The following is a 16,301-nucleotide window of genomic DNA, read 5'->3' on the forward strand; positions in this document are numbered from 1 at the left end:
CGGTATCGTATCACCATCACATCTTTTGCCTCTACCTTTTCTTAGTTCAATCCTTTTTGGTTTTATCTTTCTCTAGTAGAATAAAGTTCTTAGTGTTTTAGGCTTGAGTTTTGCTTTGTGTCACCCCCGATGTATTCGAGTTCTTGAGTCATATAATAAAGAGTGTTTTAGTTAAGGGCCTTGCTTCATACCATGATCTAAAGAAAAGAATGATAAAAGAACAAAAGCATGAAAGATCATCTAATGATCTTATGGGAAGTGATGGCTTCACATATAAAAAGAATGTCGATTGAAACTTATTGTGGGTGGACAAACGTAGACCTTGGTCATTGCTGCAATTAATAGGAAGTAATAAAGAAAGAGAGGTTCACATATAAATATATCATCTTGGACACCATCTATGATTGTGAGCACTCATTAAACTATTACATGCTTAGAAGTAGATGTTGGACAAGGAAGACAACATAACGAATTATGTTTGCTTGGTTTCGAACAATGTTATATGACTAGAGATCCCTTAGCATGTGACGCTTGCTTCCATCTCATATTAGCCAAAACTTCCGCACTAAGTACATATACTACTTGTGCATCCATAAAACTTCAACCCAGTTTTGCCATGAGAGTCCACCATACCTACCTATGGATTGAAGAAGATCCCTCAAGTAATTTGTCATCAGTGCAAGCAATAAGAATTGCTCCCTAAATATGTATGATATATTAGTGTGTGGAAAATAAGCTTTGTACGAACCTGTGATGAGGAAGACATAAAAGCGACAGACTGCATAATAAAGTTCTTTATCACATGAGGCAAAAAGTGACGTTCCCTCACACTAAGAGGGCACACATCCAAACCTCAAAAGCGCATGACAGCCTGTGCTTCCCTCTGCGAAGGGCCTATCTTGTACCTTTACTTTTTACCCTTGAAAGAGTCATGGTGATCTACACCAATTCCTTATTTCGCCTTTATCTTGGCTAACGTCATATGCTAGGGAAAGATCTATATTCATATGTCAACTTGGAAGTAAGTATTCATGAAATATTATTGTTGACATTACCCTTGAGGTAAATAGTTGGGAGGTGAAACTATAAGCCCCTATCTTTCTTTGTGTCCGATTGAAACTTTGATCTCATGAGTACCACGTGAGTTGTAGCAATTGTAGAAGACGAAAGGATGATTGAGTATGTGGATTTGCTTTACAAGCTCTTATTTGACTTTTTCCAATGTTATGATAAATTGCAATTGCTTCACTGACTAAAGGCTATTGGTTGTTAATTCTCAATAAGGTTCTTAATCCATACTTTACTTTGTGAAGGAATTATCACTTTAGCATAAGAGATTATATGATGATATTGCTGTTCTGATTATGATCATGATGCCCGCATGTCCGTATTTTGTTTTGTTGACACCTCTCTCTAAACATGTGGGCATATTTATTGATATCGGCTTCCGCTTGAGGACAAGCGAGGTCTAAGCTTGGGGGAGTTGATACGTCCATTTTGCATCATGCTTTTATGTTGATATTTATCGCTTTATGGGCTGTTATTACACTTCACGGTACAATACTTATGCCTTTTCTCTCTTATTTTGCAAAGTTTACATGAAGAGGGAGAATGTCGGCACCTGGAATTCTGGAATGAAAAAGGAGAAAGTTTGAGATACCTATTCTGCGCAACTCCAAAAGCCGTGAAAATCAACGAGGAATTATTTTGGAATTTATAAAAAAATACTGGGCGGAAGAAGTACCAGAGGGGAGCCACCAGGAGGCCACAAGCCAGCTAGGCGCGGCCTACCCCCTGGTCGCGCCTAGGGGGCTTGTGGGCTCCCTGTTGGCCCTCTGGCTCCCCTCTTTTTCTATAAGGAGGGTTTCGTTCCAGAAAAAATCAATAGGAGGCTTTCGGGAGGAATCGCCGCCGCCACGAGGCGGAACTTGAGCAGAACCAATCTAGAGCTCCGGCAGGGTCATCATCCCGGAGGGGGAAATCATCGCCATCGTCATCACCAACACTCCTCTCATCGGAAGGGACTCATCACCGTCAACATCTTCATCAGCACCATCTTATCTCCAAACCCTAGTTCATCTCTTGTAACCAATCTCCGTCTCGCGACTCCGATTGGTACTTGTAAGGTTACTAGTAGTGTTATTTACTCTTTGTAGTTGATGCTAGTTGGATTACTTGGTGGAAGATTATATGTTCAGATCCTTGATGCTATTCAATACTTCTCTGGTCATGAATATAATTATGCTTTGTGAGTAGTCACTTTTGTTCCTGGGGACATGGGATAAGTCATGCTATAAGTAGTCATGTGAATTTGGTATTCGTTCGATATTTTGATGTGTTGTATGTTGTTTTTCCTCTAGCGATGTTATGTGAACGTCGACTACATAACACTTCACCATTATTTGGGCCTAGAGGAAGGCATTGGGAAGTAGTAAGTAGATGATGGGTTGCTAGAGTGACACAAGCTTAAACCCTAGTTTATGTGTTGCTTCGTAAGGGGCTGATTTGGATTCACTAGTTTAATGTTATGGTTAGACTTTGTCTTAATTCTTCTTTTGTAGTTGTGGATGCTTGTGGGAGGGGTTAATCATAAGTGGGATGTTTGTCCAAGTAATGGCAGCACCCAAGCACCGGTCCACCCACATATCAAACTATCAAAGTAGCGAACACGAATCATATGAACTTGACGAAAACTAGCTTGACATAAATTCCCTCCTATAAGAGTTTGTCCAGGCTTCTTCCTTGCTACAAAAGGGATTGGGCCATTTTTCTGCACCTTTGTTACTATTGTTACTTGCTACTTTCTACGAATCATCTTATCACACAACTATTTGTTACCGATAATTTCAGTGCTTGCAGAGAATACCTTGCTGAAAACCACTTGTTAGATCCTTCTGCTCCTTGTTGGGTTCGATACTCTTACTTATCGAAAGGACTATGATAGATCCCCTACACTTGTGGGTCATCACACGCCAAGTTTCATCCCAATCCAAGAAAGTTTTATGAACACTTTTAAAAACAAAAAAAAATAATGATGTCGCGGGCGCGGGTGTGTGTGGTTGGCCTAAAACGGTCAACGACGATAACGTAGAGAACCAACAACTAATACGGATGCAGGTTTTGAAAACTGGCGACAACGGAGTGCCAATGCAATGCAGATGATGCGAATGATGCGATGATGAATGCGACACACAATCTAATTGCACAGCGACAATGAAATAAAAGGGGAATCTTCTAGAGCATTGGTTTCGAGCTGTCACAAAACCCTAGGGTTTGGCTGACGCAATGAGGAGTGAGGAGTCCTCCTCCAAATCGGTTTGGTGGAGGAGGAGACCTCCTCCTAGTCGGTTTGGCCCACCTCCTCTCTCTTTCTCTCTTCGGCCGAAGTAGGCCCACTTGGGCTGGTCGCCGAGCCCACGAGGGGCCGGTGTGCCACCCTTGGGCCTATTTGGTCCCTCTCCGGGTGGGTGGCCCATCCCGTTGGAACCCCGGAACCCATTCGTCATTCCCGGTACTTTATCGGTAATGCCTGAAATCCTTTCGGAAGCCAAATGTACCCTTCCTATATATTAATCTTTGTCTCCGGACCATTCCGGAACTCCTCATGACTTCCGGGATCTCAAACGTGACCCCGAACAACATTCAATTACCAACATACATAATTCAACTATATTGAAACGTCACCGAACCTTAACTGTGGAGACCCCGCGGGTTCGAGAACCATGTAGACATGACCGAGACACTCCCCAGTCAATAACCAATAGTGGGACCTGGATGTCCATATTGGTTCGTACAGATTCCATGAAGATCTTTATTGATTGAACCTCTATGTCAAGGATTCAGTTAATCCCGTATAACATTCCCTTTGTCCTTTGGTATGTTACTTGCCCGAGATTCGATCGTCGGTATCTCCATACCAATTTGAACCTCGTTACCATCAAGTCTCTTTACTCCTTCCGTAATACAAAATCTTGTGGCTAACTATTTAGTCACATTGCTTGCAAGGCTTGTTGAGATGTTGTATTACCGAGTGGGCCCCGAGATATCTCTCCGTCATACGGAGTGACAAATCCCAGTCTTGATCCATGCTAACTCAACGGACACCTTCGGAGATACCTGTAGAGCACCTTTATAGTCACCCGGTTACATTGTGACGTTTTATACACACAAGTTATTCTTCCAGTGTGAGTGAGTTACACGATCTCATGTTCATAGGAACATATACTTGACACCAGAAAAACAGTAGCAATAAAATGACACGATCACATGCTACATTCATAGTTTGGGTCTTGTCCATCACATCATTCTCCTAATGATGTGATCCCGTTATCAAGTGACAACACTTGTCTATGGCTAGGAATCCTTAACCATCTTTGATCAACGAGCTAGTCAACTAGAGGCTTACTAGGGACAGTGTGTTGTCTATGTATCCACACATGTATGTGAGTTTCCATTCAATACAATTCTAGCATGGATAATAAACGATTATCTTGAACAAGGAAATATAATAATAACTATTTTTTTATTCCCTCTAGGACATATTTCCAACAATTATTGCTAATTAATTTAATGCACCTATATACTTGGTAAAAGGTGGAAGGCTTGGCCTTCTAGCTCGGTGTTTTGTTCCATCATTGTCGCCCTAGTTACTTGTGTACCGGTATTATGTTCCATAATTGAACGCTCCTAACATGCTTGGGGTTGTTATGGGGACCCCCTAGATTTTCATTTTGGGATAAAACTCTTGTGGCAAGGCCCAACATTGGTACTATATTTGCCCAACATAATAATACTGAACACTGTTATTAAAACATAGGGCGTCATGAACCCGAGGAGTAATTCAACATAATACAGGGGGGCAGTGCTGATGCTGCTGGTCCGAAACTAGAGCACTGTGCGGGGCCAACCCGGGGCAACTCGGGAGATGTATATATGGCCACCGTACGCTTAGCTTATCTGTCGTGTCCTGAGAACGAGATATGCGGCTCCTATCGGGATCGTCGACACGCCGGACAACCTTGTTGGATTTGTTTTACCTTTCTCGAGCGTCTTGTGCGAGGGATTCTGAGGATACTTTGTGCTATCTCGAGGTTGAGGTTTTCCACCAAGAATCCGAGGAGATCACGAGTTTTCCGTAATCGAGGTTTCTAACGCAGCTTGTGGTAGTTTGTGATGGACTAGTTGGAGCATCCCTCTTGGGTTAAATCTTTTTGAGAGTCGTGCCCGCGATTATGTAGAAACATGGAAACTTTGTTTAACACCCAATCATAGCAAACTTGAAATAAACTTAATTAAGTTATGCCAACTGTGTGCGTAACCATGACTGTCTCTTCTCGTGAGTTATGCATCCGAGAGAGGACACGGTGGGGTTATGTTTGACGTAAGTAGGTGCTAAGGATCATTCATTTGATCATCATTAGTTCACATTCGTTATGCATAGATCATGTGACAGCCCGAGACCGACGCTCCCAAAGATTCCCCTTTTATTCCGTTGATGTCGTCTGATTATTTTATTTGTCGCATCATCATCGCATCATGCGCATCATCTGCATTGCATCGGCACTCCGTTGCCGCCAGTTTTCAAAATTTGCATCCGTTATTAGTTGCCGGTTCACTCCGTTTTTCACCGTTGTCCGTGTTGAGCCCGACCACACACGCACGCGCCCGCTGCATCGCCAATACCTTGTTTTTAAAAGTGTGTATAAAATATTATTGGGTTGGGATGAAACTTAGCGTGCGGTCTTATTTAGATATAGGTAGGCCGCCTGAAAATTTTCGTCGCAATCGAAGTCCGTCTGGTACCCGAACGGTCGACCGTAGCGGCACCGTCATCGGCTTATCGGCGGACGGGTTTTCGATGTTTTAAAATTACATTGTCGGGTGTCGTTTTCCCTCTCATCTCCGGCTAGTCTACTCTACACAATTACCTATCCCGACCTCGCGACCGGAACCGTTTGATTCCGATCGCACGGTTGAAACCGGGGCAAAAAACCCTCTAACCTAGCCCCCCTTGCCTATTTAATCACCCCTAACCTGCCCCTAATGGAAACCCTAGCCCATGCCTCGAAACCCATGCTAACCCAAACCCTAGCTGCCACTCTCCACAGCCTCCACCTCCCTGTCTCCCTCCTCCAGCCGCCGGGCCCGCCCGAGCCCGGGTCAGGCCCCCCGAGCCCATCTGGGCCTGCCCCCGATCTCCCCGAGGTGCTCCTCCTCCCGAGCCCTCCATGGCAGCCTACGTCGGCGTCCTTGCCGCCAGCTCCGCCTTGCGCCGTGGCGAGCTTGCCGCCCCGGTAAGCTCACCGGAAGGTCACCAGAGCCCCGCCTCCGTGCTCCCTCGTGCCTCCCCGCGCCTCGCCTGCCTGTGTCGCCGCTCGCTGCGCAGCCTCGTGCCGCCGCCATGTCCCGCGCAGCCGAGCCCCGCGCCGCCGCCTCAAGCCGCCACCGGCCGGATCCGGCCAGATCCGGTCCGGGACCCCATCCCCAAGCTCCGCCCGCTCCTTCCCGCCGGCTTCCGCCTTCGCTGGAGCCGGGCAACCGCCGCCACCACCGCTCCCTCGAGGCCAATCGGGAACGGGAGGGAGAGACGACCGAGCCGGCGCCCAATGGGCCGCAGTGCCACCGCCCGGCCCAGCGGCAGCGCCCTCGAGCCGGCCCAGCGTCAAGCGATGCAAGGCCCGTCGCCCTCCTCTCCAGATCCGGCCCAAGAGGCCACGAGGTGAGGCCCCCAGCCCCTCCATATTTCGCCTGGGCGTCTGATAGTTATCTTGCGCCACCAGATTCGGCCCTAAGGTTATTTTTTTAGGATTTCGGATTTAATTAATTTTAGGGTTATATATATTTTCAATGCCTATAGTTTCTAAACCGTGCTTCGGATCGCGACGTATTACATGTGTAACTCGTGTAGTTTTTCGCGTAGAATAATATTTTGCAACTTGCATGCATGTTTGGAGTGGTTTGACCCGCTGTTTACCTAGTTTTGCGTGTTGTCCTAATAGGGAATTAATCCGTAGTTATTTTTGCGTGTGTCCGGTTTGTTCAATTCCCGTAGTTTAAATGTGTGTGTTGTTCGCGATCCTTTTCCATGTATTTTAGAGTAGTTGCTTGCATTTTTGCATGTAGGTTCCGTCGCTAGTTTGATATGTCGTGTTTAGGACATATTCTCGCATATACATGTGGCGATATTTTTATTTTGCAACCCCATATATTATATATGTTTTCGAGGTAGAAAAAATCATAGAATTTAACTGTGCATTTAGTTTTAGATTTTGTGCAAGTTATTGTGCGTGATATTTTACCATGTTGCCCTTTTGTTTATTTTGTGGAATTTATTCCGTGCATGATATGCATGAGTTGTCAACTAGAGATATGCCCTTGGATGTGTAGGCTAGCCTCTGGTAATTTTGGTTGCAATAGAAATCCATGTGTTGTTTGCTTGTTCTCAACATGCTAGAAAATAGTGCTGATTTGGAGATGCAGCAATATTTCTTAGTGTGAAATCTCTTATATTTTATTGTTGTCATGCCATGAGTTTTGCTAGTGATTTGTAGCTCTTTTGAGGTTCGTGCAATGGAGTTAGTTGTAGTCCTCGAGATTCTCTAGCATGCTGTGAATTTTCATGCCATTCGAAGCCCTGTAGCATATAGTTTTGCTGCTGTCAATATGCCTTCAGATCGAAAACTGCACTGTCAAAACTGATATTTTCACTAAGTCTGAAACTGTGTGTGAGATGCCATTTTGTGAGTTCTTTTCCTAGTGATCCATGCTTCCATGCTAGATGTTATTCGTAGGATGTTATAGTGCATCTTGACTACTACTGTCCCATGCCTTGTTTGAGCATTTTATATTTATGTAGCTTGTTGTTTTGGGGTGTAGAAAATGCTATGTGGCTGATTTTGTTAGATTATGACTATTTCTTGTGTAGCTTGTATTTATTGAACCGTTGCTCCGTTTTGATCGTGTCCTATATGAAACTTGCTTAGAATCAAGTGTAGTTTCATATTATGTTGCTGCCTTCTTGGTTTGGGATGCTTGTGACTGACGTTGCACACATATTGCATTCATGCCATCATATCTTGCGGTGGTCGTATCTTTTGAACCGTAGCTCCGTTGGAGATGTTCCCTATGTGTAAATTGATTGGAACGACTCGTAGAATCACGTGAACCTATTTATTTTTCTGTTTAACAAATATTAAAACGTGTTAGTTCAGGTCTGGACAGAATTATAAATTGACGTATGAGGTCATCTCGGAGATGCTATATGTCGTTTTCGACCTCATTTAAAATGCCTAGATAGATAGCTTAGTTACGCTTCACCTCTTGCCATGTTTAACCAACATTTAATATTGCCGTGTACCTAATCGGGATAGAACTAAATAATTTGTATGTGGAGTTTCGTCAATATGCAACTCGTTGCATATTGAACTTCACTTAATGTGTAGTGTTTGATTGTTGTGAATTGCCATGACATGTCTTGCATATATTCAACCGATCATGCATCATATGTGGATTGCATCTTGTCGTGCACGTGCCGTGGTGAGTATCGTGTGTTGATTCTTCTTTCTGGTTTGCTTCGTCTCGATAGAGTTCCGACCGCTTCGGAGAGTGAGGATCCGTTGACTACGTCGGTTCGTCTGCTTCACGGAGTCATTCTTCTTCCAAGCGGGATCTCAGGCAAGATGACCATTTCCATAGACACCATTACTATCATTGCCATGCTAGTTTTGTCGTTTCTATCGTTATGTCTCGCTGCCTACCACCTGCTAAATATGAGCCTCTTAACATTGCCATGAAAACCTTCAACCTGTTCACAACCTAGCAAACCACTGATTGGCTATGTTACCGCTTGCTTAACCATGTGTTAGCGTTGCTAGTTGCATGTGTAGTTGCTTCCATGTGATAACATGGGTTCCTTGTTATATCACCATATTAAATGCTATTTAATTTAATGTACCTATATACTTGGTAAAAGGTGGAAGGCTCAACCTTTCTAGCCTGGTGTTTTGTTCCACCTTTGCCCCCTTAGTTTCGGCTACCGGTGTTATGTTCCATAAATGAGCGCTCCTAACATGCTTGGGGTTGTTATGGGGACCCCCTAGATTCTCGTTTTAGGATAAAGCTCGTCTGGCAAGGCCCAACATTGGTACTATATTTGCCCAACATAATAATTATGTTAATACTAAAAAGCATAGGGAGTTAGTGCTACACGAGGAGTAATTCAACATAATACAAGGGGGGCAGTGCTCATGGTGTTGGTCCCAAATAGAGTAGCTTATTAACGCTACCCGGGGCAACTCGGCGTTTGGTGTGGTAACCATCGCTCATCCGGTGTGCCATGAGAACGAGATACGCGGCTCCTATCGGGATTGTCGGCACGTCGGGCGGCCTTGCTGGACTTGTTTTACCTTTATCGAGCGTCTCGTGCGAGGGATTCCGAGGATGCTTTGAGGTAACTCGAGGTTGAGGTTTTCCAATAGGGATCCGAGGAGATCACGGGTTTCCCTGATCGAGGTCATTCCGTCGCAGCATGTGGTAGTTTGTGATGGACTAGCTGGAGCACCCCTGCAGGGTTAAATCTTTCGGAAAGCCATGCCCGTAGTTATGTGGCAACGTGGAAACTTTGTTTAACACTAGTTCTAGATAACTTGAAGTTAACTTAATTAAAATATGCCAACTGAGTGTGTAACCGTGATTGTCTCTTTCATGAGTTCCTTCTCTGATCGAGGACACGGTGGGGTTATGTATGACGTAAGTAGGTGTTCAAGATCATTCATTTGATCATCAATAGTTCACGTCCGCTATGCGTAGATCATCCCCCTCTTATTCCTTGTACTCGTAAGTTAGCCACCTCACATATGCTTAGTCGCTTGCTGCAGCCTCACCACTTAGCCTTACCTCACCCATTAAGCTTTGCTAGTCTTGATACCTTTGGAAATGAGATTGCTCAGTCCCCTGTGGCTCAGAGATTACTACAACACCAGTTGCGGGTACAGGTAAAGGTTACTTGATGTGAGCGCGATGATTGTTCATTTGGAGTTTCTTCTTCTTCATCGATCTAGGATGGGTTCGAGGCCGGCAGCCTGGGATAGCAAGGATGGACGTCGTTCTTTTCTCGTTTGTTTTCGTCCATAGTCGGACCCTGCTCTTCTTCCTGATATTTATGTATTGTACTGATGTGACTCTGATGTAGCTTGTGCCGAGTGTAAGCCAATTCCATATACTCTTCTCTTCAGTACATGTACTTGTAACGATATCCATTCTTGCGAAACGACGAGATGCGCTTCTATCCCTGTCGAGGCCTTCGTGCCAAAATAAGGATAGGATCGCATCTTGGGCGTTATAGATCACCACCTCTATTTCTTGTACTCGTAAGTTAGCCACTCAAATAAATGCTTAGTTGCTTATCGCAGCCTCACCACTTAACCATACCTCACCCATTAAGCTTTGCTAGTTTTGATACCTTTGGAAATGAGATTGTTGAGTTCCTGTTGCTCGTAGATTACTACAACAAACAATTGCAGGTACAGGTAAATCGACACTTTGACGTGAGCGCGATGATTGTTCTATTTGGAATTTCTTTTTATGCTTCTTCATCGATCATAGGATGGGTTCCAGGACGGCGCCCTCAGGTAGCAGGGATGGATGTCGTTCTTTTATCGTTTGGTTTCGTCCGTAGTCGGACCCTGCTCTTCTACATGGTGATTGAATATATTGTTTTATTGTGATGTTCATGCTGTAGCTTGTGGAGAGTGTAAGCCAATTCCATATAATCGTCTCTTATGTACATGTACATTTAACGATATCCATTTTTGCAAAACGACAAGATGCGCTTCTATCCGTGTGGAGGCCCTCAAGCCAAAATAAGGATAGGATCGCATCTTGGGCGTTACAGTAAGTGTCTAAATAATTCCAGAAATTGCTTGTACATATCAAATGTGGCAGTAGCATGAGAACCATGTATAAGTATACAACATGCTGGAGTAGGAAAGTTTAAGTGCCGCGGATTTGAAGATTTGCCTAGCTAATTTCACATAACCTATCTTCACATATTAGGCTCTACCAATGTAGACATGTCGAAGGCAATCAACTTGACAACAATGCTTAATACCCTCTTTGTCTCAAGTATAAGGTGTAGTTTTCACCATCATAGGGAATAAGGAAGCCTTAGTCGGCTCCAGTTTAGGGGTGTAATCTTGTTATATTAACGCTAGGAATAACATAATTCAAGTTAGTTGCCAGTTAGATATAAGATATCCCTTAGCCAGGGCCTTAAGCCAAAGATAAGACATTTTATTTGTTACAAATCTATACAAAACCATATTGTTAATTGTCTAGAAGGATGAGATTTAACTTCAGTGCGGCAACATGCTATATGAGGCATCAAACACCATTGCAATTGGAAGTCCCCTCGGTCCATATTGTCAAAAAAGAATGATTCATGGTATTTGTGTCAAGGACAAAATCACGATCTTTATTGGATGAGCTCCTTGTTGAGTTTAATGGCAACAAGTATAGTCGTGAATTTATGCACATGCCGGACATCGATAAGACCATGATTCAGATGCACCGTCATTCAGCATGAACAACACACATGCCTCCTATGCACCAGTGATATTGTGACATGCCATTAAAAGGGGTACAGAAACAAGTAAAAAATCTACCTTTATTTTGAAAGTGCGCCTTTTCTTTCGACCCTTGATCATATGGATTCATCAGTATATTACATACGAGAAAGAGTAGTCATTCTTGTTGTTCTTCATTCAGTTCAGAATGAAAAGCTAATAGCATGCCATACGTCTCAACTTATTTGGCATGGTCTAAGTTTGCTTCTTGAAGTAAAGGTTATTAAAAAGTAAGTTAGCCAATTAATTTATGCAAGTATGTAGGTTTTTATGATGATTCAAATACACACAAAACTATGTGGGAAGACTAACCTCGAAAAATCCATGATTGGATGTACGTTCTGCTGTATTGTTGGTTACCTCTCAAGGCACGCCTCGTCCAATCACTTTTTCTTGAGTGATAAGAACAAAAAAACATTAGTTGAACACAATATTCCTAAGAGATTATCATCATACCAACATATTTTTTACCACAATTACCCATGTTATTTATGACTAAGTTGAGATAACCATCACATCAATAAACGGCCAAAAAGATATATCCAAGTAATAAATAATACAAGAACTGCCTAGAGGATGAAATTGTCGTGTTTTATCATATTGTCACATAACCACCTTTGTAATTTGTTGTGCACTCTCTCTAATCCATGATGCACCTAGCTTTGGCTCTGTCTTATATACGATTGATCTCATTGTTGTGAATTTTGCACCACAAGGAAGAAGTTGTAGTGGCAACGTGTTGAATTATGCAAACATGGTCTCTCACGACTGCCCACCCCTACTCGTGATGTATCTACCAGAGCCGCCTCCGCCTACTCTCGTGTGTTCCACCTCCTTCTTCCTCCAACCACATGTGTTTGCTCTCCCGCTAGCCTGTGCCTCTTGTGGTCTCCAAGTTGGTGACATCCCGATGCAAAGCTCCCAAAACAATCTGCTCTGTCTCAACATAAGAATCATACTCGCATGTTACGTGTCAAATAGAGAGGTTCACTGCGTATGTGTGTGGCCATACTTTAGTTTGGTCACCCTTTTCTACTTTGTTACAAAAACTTAGAGAGCCCGGTATCCCATTATCCACACTGTGCGTACCATTCATGGATAAAATACATTAGACACTTCAGAAAATGAGTTTGTATCCAGCTTGACCTCCATAGCAGGAAGATTTTTGTAATTGTTCTATCAATGTTCAATATTTTAGTCAGTATATCATTGAACATTCTATACACAAGCAAGATGCATGCTTTCCTCACCTTAATTTGATGGTTATGACTATGAATATATTGTTCTCTTACCGCTTCATCATGATCTTGTTGCTTGACCATGTTTTTGAATTTTGGACACCATTTCAATACTGCTATAATATGTAATATTCGTATTTGATACTTAAGGTTAGCCCCTTCAATAATTTAATGCTGAATTACTCATCCGAGGTTTCCTTCTTGCAGCTTTTAATGTTATGCACTCACGCCAATTCAGAGAAGCCTCCTCTGCATCCAGTTGCTATTAGGCTCTGTTGTGTATTCTTTGATTAGGTATATAAAAGCAAGACAGAGAAGCACATGACGATCACTTGATAAGTTTTTTTTCTTTTCCATTTTGCAGTCCGTGTCTTGTGAAACTTTATAGGTCAGTTTCACACACATATACAAATAGTGTCATTCTCTTTTTTTCTTCAAAAAAGATTAGTGTTGCATGTTGATAGGCATTGGTCAATAATTTCACACCGAATAGAGAAAGAAACAGGTAGACTGCAAGCTACAACTGAGTGCACAATGAGAGATAAAGTGATAAACTAACGAATATGAAATCTCTTATTTATTTTATAGTTGTTGCTATCATTGTTGAAGTTTCATCCGACTAATCAGTCAACGGTCTAGTTAATCCCTACTCACACGGTGTACGAATCGAATAACACCTATTCGTTTGCGTTAACTTGCTAGACCGATTAACTGGTTGTTGGACCGATTAATTGGTGATGACCCATTAACTGATGGGCGAAAAAACCCAAATTTGTGGCTCGTAACCCCTCCCAGCCCCTCCCACTCCTCAATAGCTAGGGTGAGGCCCTCTTCCTAACCTCTACCGCTCCTCTCATCCCCATTCGATATGGCCGACACATTAACTATTAACTAGTCCACATAAAGTAACATTTCATATCCCGTGAATTGTTAAACTAAGATCTAAGTAGTCAGGATTGTCAATTTTACCTCTTGCGTATGCTTTTTATATACCTTTAGTAGCATATTTTGGTATTTTACATAGATGAAAGTATGAGAGTATGGAATAAAACATAAAAAAACTAGATATATGCGACATGTTTCTATTTGATATACCAATTAATAGTCGACCGATTAACCAGTTAATAGGCCGAGTCATCAATTACTCGTTACTTTCGAGCTGAACGAGCGACTAGTAGTTACCGACTTTCTCAACGGTGTTTGCAATGCACGGTCCATGATTCATGATTTGGAAAATGACCCATAGCAATGCACGTGCATATTTATTGGTACATACTACGATATAAACCAAATATATTTATGTAGATAGTCTAGAGTAAGCTTGTCTTTTAACTAGCATGTTAATACATAGCCAAGAAGTAAGTTGATTTATTCACTAGCACGTTAATGTAAAAAACAATTAAAATGAAGCTAATGGCGTACTAAGGCCTGTGCCAACGCAAGTCTCTTAACGCGGTTTCAGAGACATTTTTCTTGTGTGACACTGTATTTAATGAAGAGAAATAATAAAATTGTATCTTAACTAACATACAATCTTAACATGTGGTCATAGAAAAAATGCACATTAATTACTTTTTATGTTTTTATTACACATATGATTACGTGCTAATAGACGATACATTGACACAGACAATTATGCGACGAATCAAATTCAAGAATGGCAAATTTGCGAAGCCCAACGAACAAAGTCCGGATTTAAGTCACAAAACGAATCGTCTTTTTACATTTTTTAGAAAACCCCCTCATGTTTCACGTAATCAACCCGTAGTTCGGATTTAAGTCAAAAAATGAATTGTTTTTTTGTATTTTTCAGAAAACCTCCTAATGTTTCACGTAATCAACCCGTAGTCCGGATTTAAGTCAGCCAAAACGTTTTTTTTCATTTTAACAAAAAAAAACTAACTTTTCAGTTAATCAATCCATATTTTATCTAAAACAAAACTATCCATATCTTTTAGACCATAACTCCGATTTTAACATGTTATATATGAAATTTGATTAAAAAAATGTGTAGAATCTAAATAGGATGTTATTTTTAGCTGTTGAATACTTCTTAAATATTATTTTTGGTGCAAACTTAATCTGTAGTGCATGGTCCTTTTTTCTCTATTTCTGACGACTATACGAATTGCAATAAACATCCATTAAATTAAAACCAAATTAAGAGGAAAGAAAACATTGTTAACCACACATGCACACCTTTAGAAAACCTCGTGGGAAGAAACAACATATTTTTTATTTTATTTCGAGTGACTGTACATTCAAACGCGTTTTCGTTGTGTGAGCACTAAGGTCATCGTCGGCAATACAATGTGATGTCATATGAAAATATATTACGTTCAGAGTGTGTGTTATTTTCTCTTACGTTCCAACACACCGACTCTTTTGCTAGTCTCCCCTAATAATAAAGCGCGTAGCGCTTCTGCCGTTCATCATGCCGTTTTTGCAAAAAAGCCCCTGACGTTTTATGTATTTAACCCGCACTCTCTTTTTAAGTTGAAAAGCGAAAAACGGTTCGTTGTAATTTGGTATATATAAGGTCCCGCCTCAATTTCATCACAATAATGGACCTAGCTCAGTGGCAGACGCTCCCACGCCTGACTGCACCACTAGCAGGCGACCTGAGTTCGACTCCGGCACTTGCCTTGCTTTTTTATTGCTTCATTTTTTGTGTAAATTAAAATGCTTTTAAAACATTCATATCTTTTAAATCCTAACTTTAAATCTAACATGTTATATATGGAAATCGCTCAGAAAAAAGTGAAGATTTCAAATATGCTATTATTTTGCATGTTACTTTCTACAATAAAGCTTATTGTGCAATATTAATTAATACCTTTTCTATATTGATTATTTTGGAAATGCCTATTACACATGTTTCTTGCCCCATTTAACTTGAGTAGATATAACAATTTAATGCTCTCATAAAAAATAGAATTGACACTATAGCGGATGTTCATTCCTACTAGCTACCATATGCTAAAGGTTACAATATGTACATAGTCATCGTATTTTTCATCATGAACAATAGCCAATCAATATACGATGATGTATACTAAACTGTTGATATGAGGTTTATGTAAACAAATGGATTAATGTTGACCTTCATATTTATTTAAATCGTGTCCATAAAGATTTTTAAAAACAAATTGAGTACACTAAAAAAATCATGCAGTCATTACATTTTTTTATGTAACACTATTTATCATGTTGTTTATTGTCAAAGAATTTATAAATATCATTCAATGACTTAACTACGGAGCCGCGCCGCACATAAGTTTTCCCATGCGGCGGCTTCTTTCCATCAATTATTTGCATGCATGCAATATTACACAAGCATGACATCATTAAATATTCTTTTCTTATAATGCACTTAAAAAGATTTATCTTTCAAACCGTTATCTCAACTAATGATCCGCTTTCACCATTGACTTTTTCGCGA

Source organism: Hordeum vulgare, chromosome 2H (assembly GCF_904849725.1).
Source record: "Hordeum vulgare subsp. vulgare chromosome 2H, MorexV3_pseudomolecules_assembly, whole genome shotgun sequence".
In the NCBI taxonomy this organism is placed as follows: Eukaryota; Viridiplantae; Streptophyta; class Magnoliopsida; order Poales; family Poaceae; genus Hordeum; species Hordeum vulgare.